The sequence below is a fragment of the Nelumbo nucifera genome, chromosome 7 (assembly GCF_055504915.1).
Source record: "Nelumbo nucifera cultivar China Antique chromosome 7, China Antique-T2T, whole genome shotgun sequence".
Lineage (NCBI taxonomy): Eukaryota > Viridiplantae > Streptophyta > Magnoliopsida > Proteales > Nelumbonaceae > Nelumbo > Nelumbo nucifera.
In genome coordinates this window covers 58,004,581-58,013,755 of record NC_142655.1, presented here as the reverse complement: position 1 = coordinate 58,013,755, position 9,175 = coordinate 58,004,581, and positions in this window count along the sequence as shown.

Here is a 9,175-nt window from a genome sequence, read left to right as displayed (position 1 = left end):
ATAATAAATATAGATTAAGATTTTAAAATCATTATTAATGAATATTATTTTTTGAAAATTATTTTTCTAGAATTATTAATTGATATAAGTGAAATTGGTTATTGAAAATATTATTTAGTTATTTAAATATATCCTTAGTTAAATTTTATGATTTTAATTATTAATTGAATTTAATAATCTATAAAATTATAATTTATTCTATTATTACATAATTTCATTATTAATTTTGTAAAATTTTAAATTATTATTAATTTTAATATTATGTTATGATTTTTTTTTATTGTAAAATTTTTAATTTATTGCATAATTTCGTTACTTTAACTATTTAAAATATAGTTATTTTAAATATTTCATTATTTAAAATATTTAGTTATTAATATTTAAATAGTATATAAATATTTAAAAATACTCATTATTTGGGTTTAAGATAATAAGTTATTGAAATATTTAAATAATATTTTATTTTTTAATCTTAAATTTCTGTTATTTGAATAACATTTAATTTGAGTAATCTGAGAAATCATAATTTATATTGTTAGTACATAATCTCATGATGAATTTTGTAAAAATATAAAAGCATTAATAATATGAATATTATTAAATCTATTTTAACTATTTCTTTTGTGTTTTTAATAAATATTTTACAGTTTATACTATTTTTACATAATTTCATTATTAATTTTGCAAAAATATTAAATTATTATTAATAATTTTATTGCATAATTTCGTTATTTTAACTATTTAAAATATAGTTATGTTAAATAATTCGTTATTTAAAATACTTAGTTATTTAAATATTTAAGTAATATATAAAATATTTAAAAATACTCATTATTTAAATTTAAGATATTTAGTTATTAAAATATTTAAATAAATAAACTTTTTTCTATGTAATTATTTAGCTACTTTTAGTATTTTATTATTTGAGATATTTAGTTATTGAAATATTGAAATAATATTTTGTTTTTTTTTTAATGTTAAATTTCTATTATTTGAATAACATTTAATTTGAATAATCTGGAAAATCATAATTTATATTGTTAGTACATAATTTCGTGATGAAATTTGTAAAAATATAAAACTATTAATTATATGAATATTATTAAATCTATTATAATTATTTTTTGTGTTTTTAATAATTATTTTAAAGTCTATTCTACTCTTACATAATTTCATTATTAATTTTGTAAAAATATTAAATCAATATTAATTTGAACATTATGTTATGATTTTTTTATTTTATTGCATAATTCCGTTATTTTAACTATTAAAAATATAGTTATTTTAAATATTTCGTTATTTAAAATATTTAGTTACTTAAATATTTAAATAATATATAAAATATTTTGAAATACTCATTATTTGAATTTAAGATATTTAGTTATTGAAATATTGAAATAATATTTTATTTTTTAATGTTAAATTTTTATTATTTGAATAACATTTCATTTGAATAATCTGGAAAATCATAATATATATTGTTAGTACATAATTTCTTGATGATTTTTGTAAAAGTATAAAACTATTAATAATATGAATATTATTAAATCTATTATAATTATTTTTGTTTTTAATAATTATTTTAAAGTTTATACTATTATTACATAATTTTATAAAAATATTAAATTATTATTTATTTGAACATTATGTTATGATTTTTTTATTTTATTGCATAATTTCGTTAATTTAACTATTTAAAATATAGTTATGTTAAATATTTTGTTATTTAAGTATTTAAATAACAATATTAAATTCTTATTAATACATATTGTATCATTGGGGAAGGAGAGCATCTCATTGGTTCTTTAAAAAAATGACATGGAATAAAAAAATCAAAAAATGAGAAAAAATCTTGACCACTTTGTTTTAATATATATATATATATATATATATACCCATATTTCCCATCTCCCTGAAAATTGAAACAAAAAAAAATCTAAAACAAAAATATAACGCACGAGGTTCAAAATGCCGATACAACTTATTGGGGTGTGCTGAAATTTTGAGACTTGGGTGTAATCAAACTTAATGTAGATGCTGCTATATGGCAAAAGAGTATACTTGTAATCAATATTCTTTAGGCTCAGTTTGGAAGGAGTATAAATACAAATTTGTACAATGCAAATGTATACAGAATAATATAAAATACATGGTTTTATACTTTACAAATTTGTATTTGTACTCCTTCCAAACATAGCCTTAAAGGCAAAATCTATGATGCATCCATTGTATCGTATAGCAAAAGATGTGATTGATTAAACATGATGGTAAATATATATTGTTAAATCTGGGAGTATGTGAACCGATGTAAAGCAAACAAACTATCTTTTACATGAATGGTTGATATTTGCGTTTAATGTGCAGCCAACGTTAGTGAATGTAACATAGTTGAAGGTTTTGAATAGCTTTCCAACACCCTACCAATAATATTTAACACAGCACATCTCATACATAGCAGGTCCTAAATTTGTGAGGGCCCCAATTTTATAGTGGGATGTACAATGAACTCGGGATCCCGTAGAACATCTTCCCTACATAATACTATGCAGCGAATGGGATATTCCCCATGTATAATAGAGATAAAAGTAGGCAGATCGAGTTGGTAAGGTATCGAAACTTGTTTTATGGTACGTATTGAAATTTATCGGATCAAGTTGGTACGATGTCAGGCTTCTTTAATAATAATGGCTGATGAAACAAAAGCGTACGGTTTGATTGAATGATTGCCCCCATATTGAGATTTGAAAACATATTGTATAATTATGAAGAAATTTAAAAATTTAATTTCATAATTGCCCCCACTCAAATAAAATAGTAGGGGTCGATGGGTGAATAAAACTTGGCTGGAGTCTTCTTTTAAAGATGAATACATAAGAAATAAAAAAATATATATACAAGAATGATATCCATGTCTCTGTCTTATGTCAACCAAGTTGTGAGATTTGGGATTTAGGATTTTAGCTTTTACATTTTTTCAGTTTTTCTTTTTTTTTTTTTCTCTCATTTTACATCATTAGATTAATCTTGCCGTTCTATTTCTTCTCATATCTCACTGCCATTTCACAGTGGTCAACAAAAAGGCTTCCTTCACTTTTTGGTAAATTATTTGTCCGGATAAATGCAATTACTTGGGTAAGTTTTTCTTGGAAAACACTTGCCTGGGTAAGTGCATTTTCCCATGTTCTTTTATTTCACATATAAATAAGGTAATGACCATTTTATCTCATTCAAGTGTTAATACTCAAGAAAATAAACTTTCTTTAGTCCCCACATAAATCTGAAAAAAAAACATGGAATTCTTGGTCAATGGGAACCAAAATCCCATTGACCAACTTTCCCCCCTTTCAAAATCCAAAAAAAGAACACCCCCTAAGAGTAACAGACTAGCTATTAGAGCAACAGTGATTGGCAACCAAAATAACAACTATTAGGTTAAGGACCACCAGTTGAATGGTGATTTGAAATTGATGCCAAAGTACTAAAAATGGAAAGATTTTTCTATAGTTCTATCAAGCTAGCGACCTCTAATATTAGCAAACTTTTAAACTTGGGGCAGATTATTAGTCTTGAAGAGAAGTTAGTTGAGACGAGAAGGAATCTTGTTTATTGATTCGTTTATTTGCTTGTGAAAGTAGCATTGATTTTACCCGTTGGCACAACTACCAAAGAAATTGCATTTTCAGCAATGAAGGTGGTGAAAGGCCAACTAATTAATCAAATGGGAGATTGTTGGATAAATAATTACTAAGGCTGCGTTTGGAAATGATGTAAATAAAGTGTAAATCCTAATTCAGGATAAATTTGCACTCTGGTTCACTTTTGCCTATGTTTGGCAATATTACATTTATGCATTGACAAATGACAGACTAATGCATATTTACATTGATAATAGGATGTAAAAATACATCAATAAAAAAGAAGTAAATTTGCATTCAAGTAGGCTTTTGAAAAAAAAAAAAACAACATATGCTTTATTGGAATTCATGTTTACATCCATTACAGCTAAAAGTCTATATGGTAAAAAGATAAATTTGTCAGTGCAAAATTAACCCAATTTTGCAAATTACATGAACCATTTTATACTCTATATATTTGCATTCACACTTATTTGCATCGTTTTCAAACGCAACCTTAATTACATATATTAAGAGATATGTATCTAATATCATTGATAAGTAATGAGTTGATTATGCAACCCTTCCAAAATATGAAAACTTGGTGAGGATAATTGCATGTCTATTTATTTGTTTTAAAATATTTAGCTAGGGTGAAAATATATATTTTAATCTCTTTTTTTTTTGTTTTAATTATTGGTCAAGTGTCATGGCTAAGTTCATGTTATCATAATGTCTGCCCCAATTGATCAAAGGTTCTGTATCCACCATTGAATATAATAAATAAAAGAGCTTAACTACAGTACGTGCATTTCAAATATTTATTGCACGTTAAATCAAATAATTGGATTGTTACTGAGTTTTTGAACTCTACTATTGTATGTAATTGGCCAGTCCATAGCCATGACAACAATGAATTTTATTTGTTTAATTTGTTTTTTTTTTTTTTCCATTTCTCCCTTTCTTTCATCCCACCATCTAGTATGTAGTGAAGTTGATCTCTTTATGTAAATTAAGCAAGGAATTGGGGATAGAAATATTGTAAAGAATCCAACCTGTTAAAGTACAAAAGATAAAACATATGAGAATTAACTGTTTGGAATTGGAATTGGAATGGGTTATTCTGATGTTTGGTTGGATGGAATCAGAATTCCATTTTCTTTTCTGTTGGAATAACATTCCCCCATTTGAGGAAATGGTCATTCCCTCCCCCTCCCTGAAATCCCATTCCTGCTGATTTCAATTATCATTCCCATTCCTATCTAAACCAAACAGATTATGGGAATGGACCATTCTAATTCCAAATTCTGAAGAATTTCGATTTCGACTCTGACTACAAACCAAATGGACCCTAAGTTGATTGATGGATGAAATAGGCTATGAGCATTTATCTTTCAAAAAAAGAAAAGAAAAAAAAAGATAAAACATCAACCTTTTTAAGTAATATTTTGCATTGTATGCCCTTTTGGCAAATTTTCTTATTAATCTACTATTTTGTCCACGACCTACTTGGAGCAAACCCCTTGGTGTAATCAAGATTACTAATGTAGATGCTGCTACAGGTAAAGGGTAAAAGTGTAATTATAATCTATATTCTTTTATATTAATTAGAAAAGACAAATAAAGAAATAAATGAGGTACATGTCATGTGATGGATGCTTTAAAACAGCCCAGGCTGTATTCTGTTTTTTCCACCAAACAGCCAAACTCCCTTTTTTCAGGGGTCTTTCATTTGCTAGTGTATGATTTGAAGTGTCTGATTTTATACTAAAAGGTGATGCTCAATCTATAGCTACTCTTCTGTTTGTGGCTTAGAAATTAATGGTGCTTGCTGATTTGGTGTTTCTCTTAATAGATCACATTGTTCTTGAGTTTTTGAAATCTACCATTCTATCTGATTTAATTCCCACCTAGTAGCTAGGTTTCTTTCAAAACAAATAATGGCTAAAACAGTTGAATTGTATGATCTGTCTTTGTCTTTCAGTGAATAAAACAATAAATAAGAAAAATGTGTATATATAGAAATCAACCCAATAATCATCATATAATCCAAGCCCTACATGTGGCCGGCCGGCCGGTTACTTTTGTATCTCAGAGAAGATCACATAGCTGAAAGCCATTTAATTTTCAGGTTAGTTACAACGAGTGATGAGCCTCATAATTAATTATCAGGTTAATTAGTTAAAATGGCTCAAGCCATTTAATTAACATCATTAACTAGGCTTACGTTTTGTGTTCAGATCCGATCACACGTAGGGTGTAATTTGGGTTGGCCCGAGTTAGCATTTTATATTGCTCCAGGTTCTGGCCTTTAGAGCAGGCCCATTTAAAATTTGACAAAAAGCTCAATCCAAGCCTGCCCAAGTTGCACTCTTAATCAAATGGGTTTTATTTGCAGCACTCGTACATGGTCCCGTTGATAGACCCAGTGGCTGAGATGATCATTCAGTACAGTCTCTCCAAATACAGAGTTACGAGATAATCCTCCACAACTGCAACTTCTCTCCGTGGCCAGATCAGCAGACCTGGCAATTAGGTTGGATGGGTCAGGTTCAGATTGGGTTAAGACAGTTCAGGTTGATTTTGGATTGGGTTGCCAAATGTTAGATCCTAATCCTAAATGTTCGGGTTAGGATTGACCCATTGGTCAATTCAGGTCATCCCAAAAAAATAATTGAAATTTAAAAAAATACATGAAAATGCTAAAATTAAAGGAATTAACCTTAAAATTCCAAATATAAGATATTGAACATTTAACAATTTAAAGAGTAAACACTAAACAATAAAGTAAAGACTAAATAGAAAAAAAAAATTAAAGAGTAAAAACTTCTAACAATGCATAAATAGTCTTAATTAGATCTGACAATCGAGTCAGCTGGTTGACCCATGACCCATCCCAACTCATTTTTTCCAGGTCAGATCAGGTCATTCTCACATATGAGACCTTAACCCTGTTTTTTGGGTTGAGTTAGGTCGAATTTGTAGGTTAGATCAATTTTTTGCCAGGTCTAGAGATCAGTGCATAACCTCACATGCATCCTGTTGTATTCCCACCCCTTAATCTGTAATTAAATTATGTAATACGAAAAAAACAAAACATGGTCTTATCCATGAGAATTTCTGAAATATCCACTTATATGAATCTATTGGTTTACCCGGAGGCTGCTTCTATCTATTGGATAAGATTTTAAAGGTTGACTGGAAAAGCTCCGAACTTTTGGTACCACTTATTGCAATAGTCTTAACCTAGCAAACCTTCCAGTCTTGATCGTCTCCACAGTAGTGCAATAAGTCAGTCATAATTCTTCATATTTTGGCTTCACCTGCAAAACGGAGAGCCGCCTTGGACTTGTTGATACACCAACGGATACTTGCAAATTTTGTGGTCCAACTGTAATATATAAATGGAGGAAAAGCCCAACAATGAGTGAATTCTCAGTACTATTTCTTTCTCTGACTGATAATTTTCGACGCATAGAAATACCTGTGGCCATTAATTTGTTGATTTGGGCCTAGCTACTTTAAAGATTTTCTACACCAGGACTGTTAATTATTATTATATATCTGATTATTTTATTATACAATTAAATTAGATTTGAATATATATATATATATATATATATATATATATATATATATATTTATTTATGTTTGGACTAAGTTATCAAGTCTAATGATATATTAGTATGTGTACGCATGAAATTTATATATAAAATTGATCTAAATATTATATATATTTTCATTAAAGCTGTTTAGTTTGATGGTATAATGACAAGACAAATTCAGAAAACCCAGTGAGTGATTCGATCACTAGGGAGCACTTTATATAATGGTAGGAGTTCTACAAGCACATGACTGAGAGAGTTACAAAAGATAAGAGAATACAGCCGATAAGAATTATATATCAACTATACAAGTGATGAGAGCTAAATAAGGGTGTCAATGAACCCGTTTTGGATTGGATCCCGTCCAGTTAAAAATTAATTTGGACAGACCAATATGACATAATGCATTGGATTAATCTGATCCAAAATATTTATTAGATTGGATTGAATCTGATCCGTTTGTAACAAATTTATATATATTGGATTGGGTTGGATTAAGTCAATATCTAATCCATTGACATAGATAAGAATATATTTACCAATGGGCTGGGTTTGGGTTAAAACCAATCTAAATCAAAATAAATTTGAACAGATTGAATGGTCTAAACATTGAACTGGATCGACCGAAATTAGTCCAAAACATTCATTGGATTGGATTGAAGTTGATCCATTTATAATGAACTTACATTGAACTAGATCGGATTGGACCAAACCCAATCTAATTGACACCCCTAGAGCTAAGTATATACAGTCTATGACCCAGATGGTCTAGCTGAGCTGGGTGGATTTAATTGGTAGCTTGGATAGAAATACATGGAAATTCTGTGGCAACAAAGTCTTTGTGAATAGACCTGCAATTTGATCATCCGATGAAAGATACCTGGCATCAAGTTGTTTTCTTGAGTAATAGATCGAAAGTGAAAATCAATTTCAGTATTTCTAATTCATATTTGAAAGAGCTGTACGATAAATTGCTCCCACATTACCATACCAACTTAATATTGGAGAAGGCAATGAAACACCCAAGTTAGTAAGCAATGAGTGAGTCCAAAGTAACTCAGTTGCCACATTGGCCATGGCCCGAAACTCGATCTCTGTACTAGAACAATAAATTATGGATTGCTTCTTGGATGGTTACCCAAGAAAGTACCATAGCCATCAATAGAACGACAGTTATCTGGGCAACTGGCCCAATCAGCATCAGCGTCAGAATAAGCAATGAGTTTGGGTCAGTATCTTTCTGGTAATGGAGGATTCCTTTAACAACCTCCCAATGAAAAGAGGTTGGATAGTGCAAGAACTGGAAAACCTTAATGTGATGTACTGAAGTGCACCAACGACACTCCTATACTCAGTTAGGACTGAAAGCAGCTAACCATTAAGACCAAAAAACCTACTAGAAGCAGCTAGGGGAGAAAACATAGGTTTGGCACCATCCAAATGAGTTCGAAAAAGTAAATTAATAATGCCTCCGGTATAGCATCAATGAAGGTGGAGCAATTGCTAGTGATTAATATGTCATCCACATAAATTAAAATGTAAGCGGGAATACCTTGATGGTGCCACACAAACAATGAGAGATCGAAAATAGAAATACTTTTTTTTATCCCCAAACTTTACTCTAGGCGGAAGGGTGGATTGGAGGTAGAAGTACGAAATCCCATATTAAGAGAAAAACTCTAATAGGCAAAGTAGGGTTGTGGTTCCTGATGAAACCCATAAAGTGCCATGCTCAACTTGCAAACATGGTGAGGATAATTAAGGTCTTCGAATTGCTTAGGCTGCCTCATGTGAATATGTTCATCAATAAACCATTCAGATAGGCATTATTAAAGTCACATTGGTGAATTAACTATCTAAAAGAAGTAGCAATGCTAAGAACTGTACAGACTATAACGAGTGTAAGCCAACCGGCTTAGATGAGGCGATCATGGTGGTCTAACTCCAAAGTCCAAA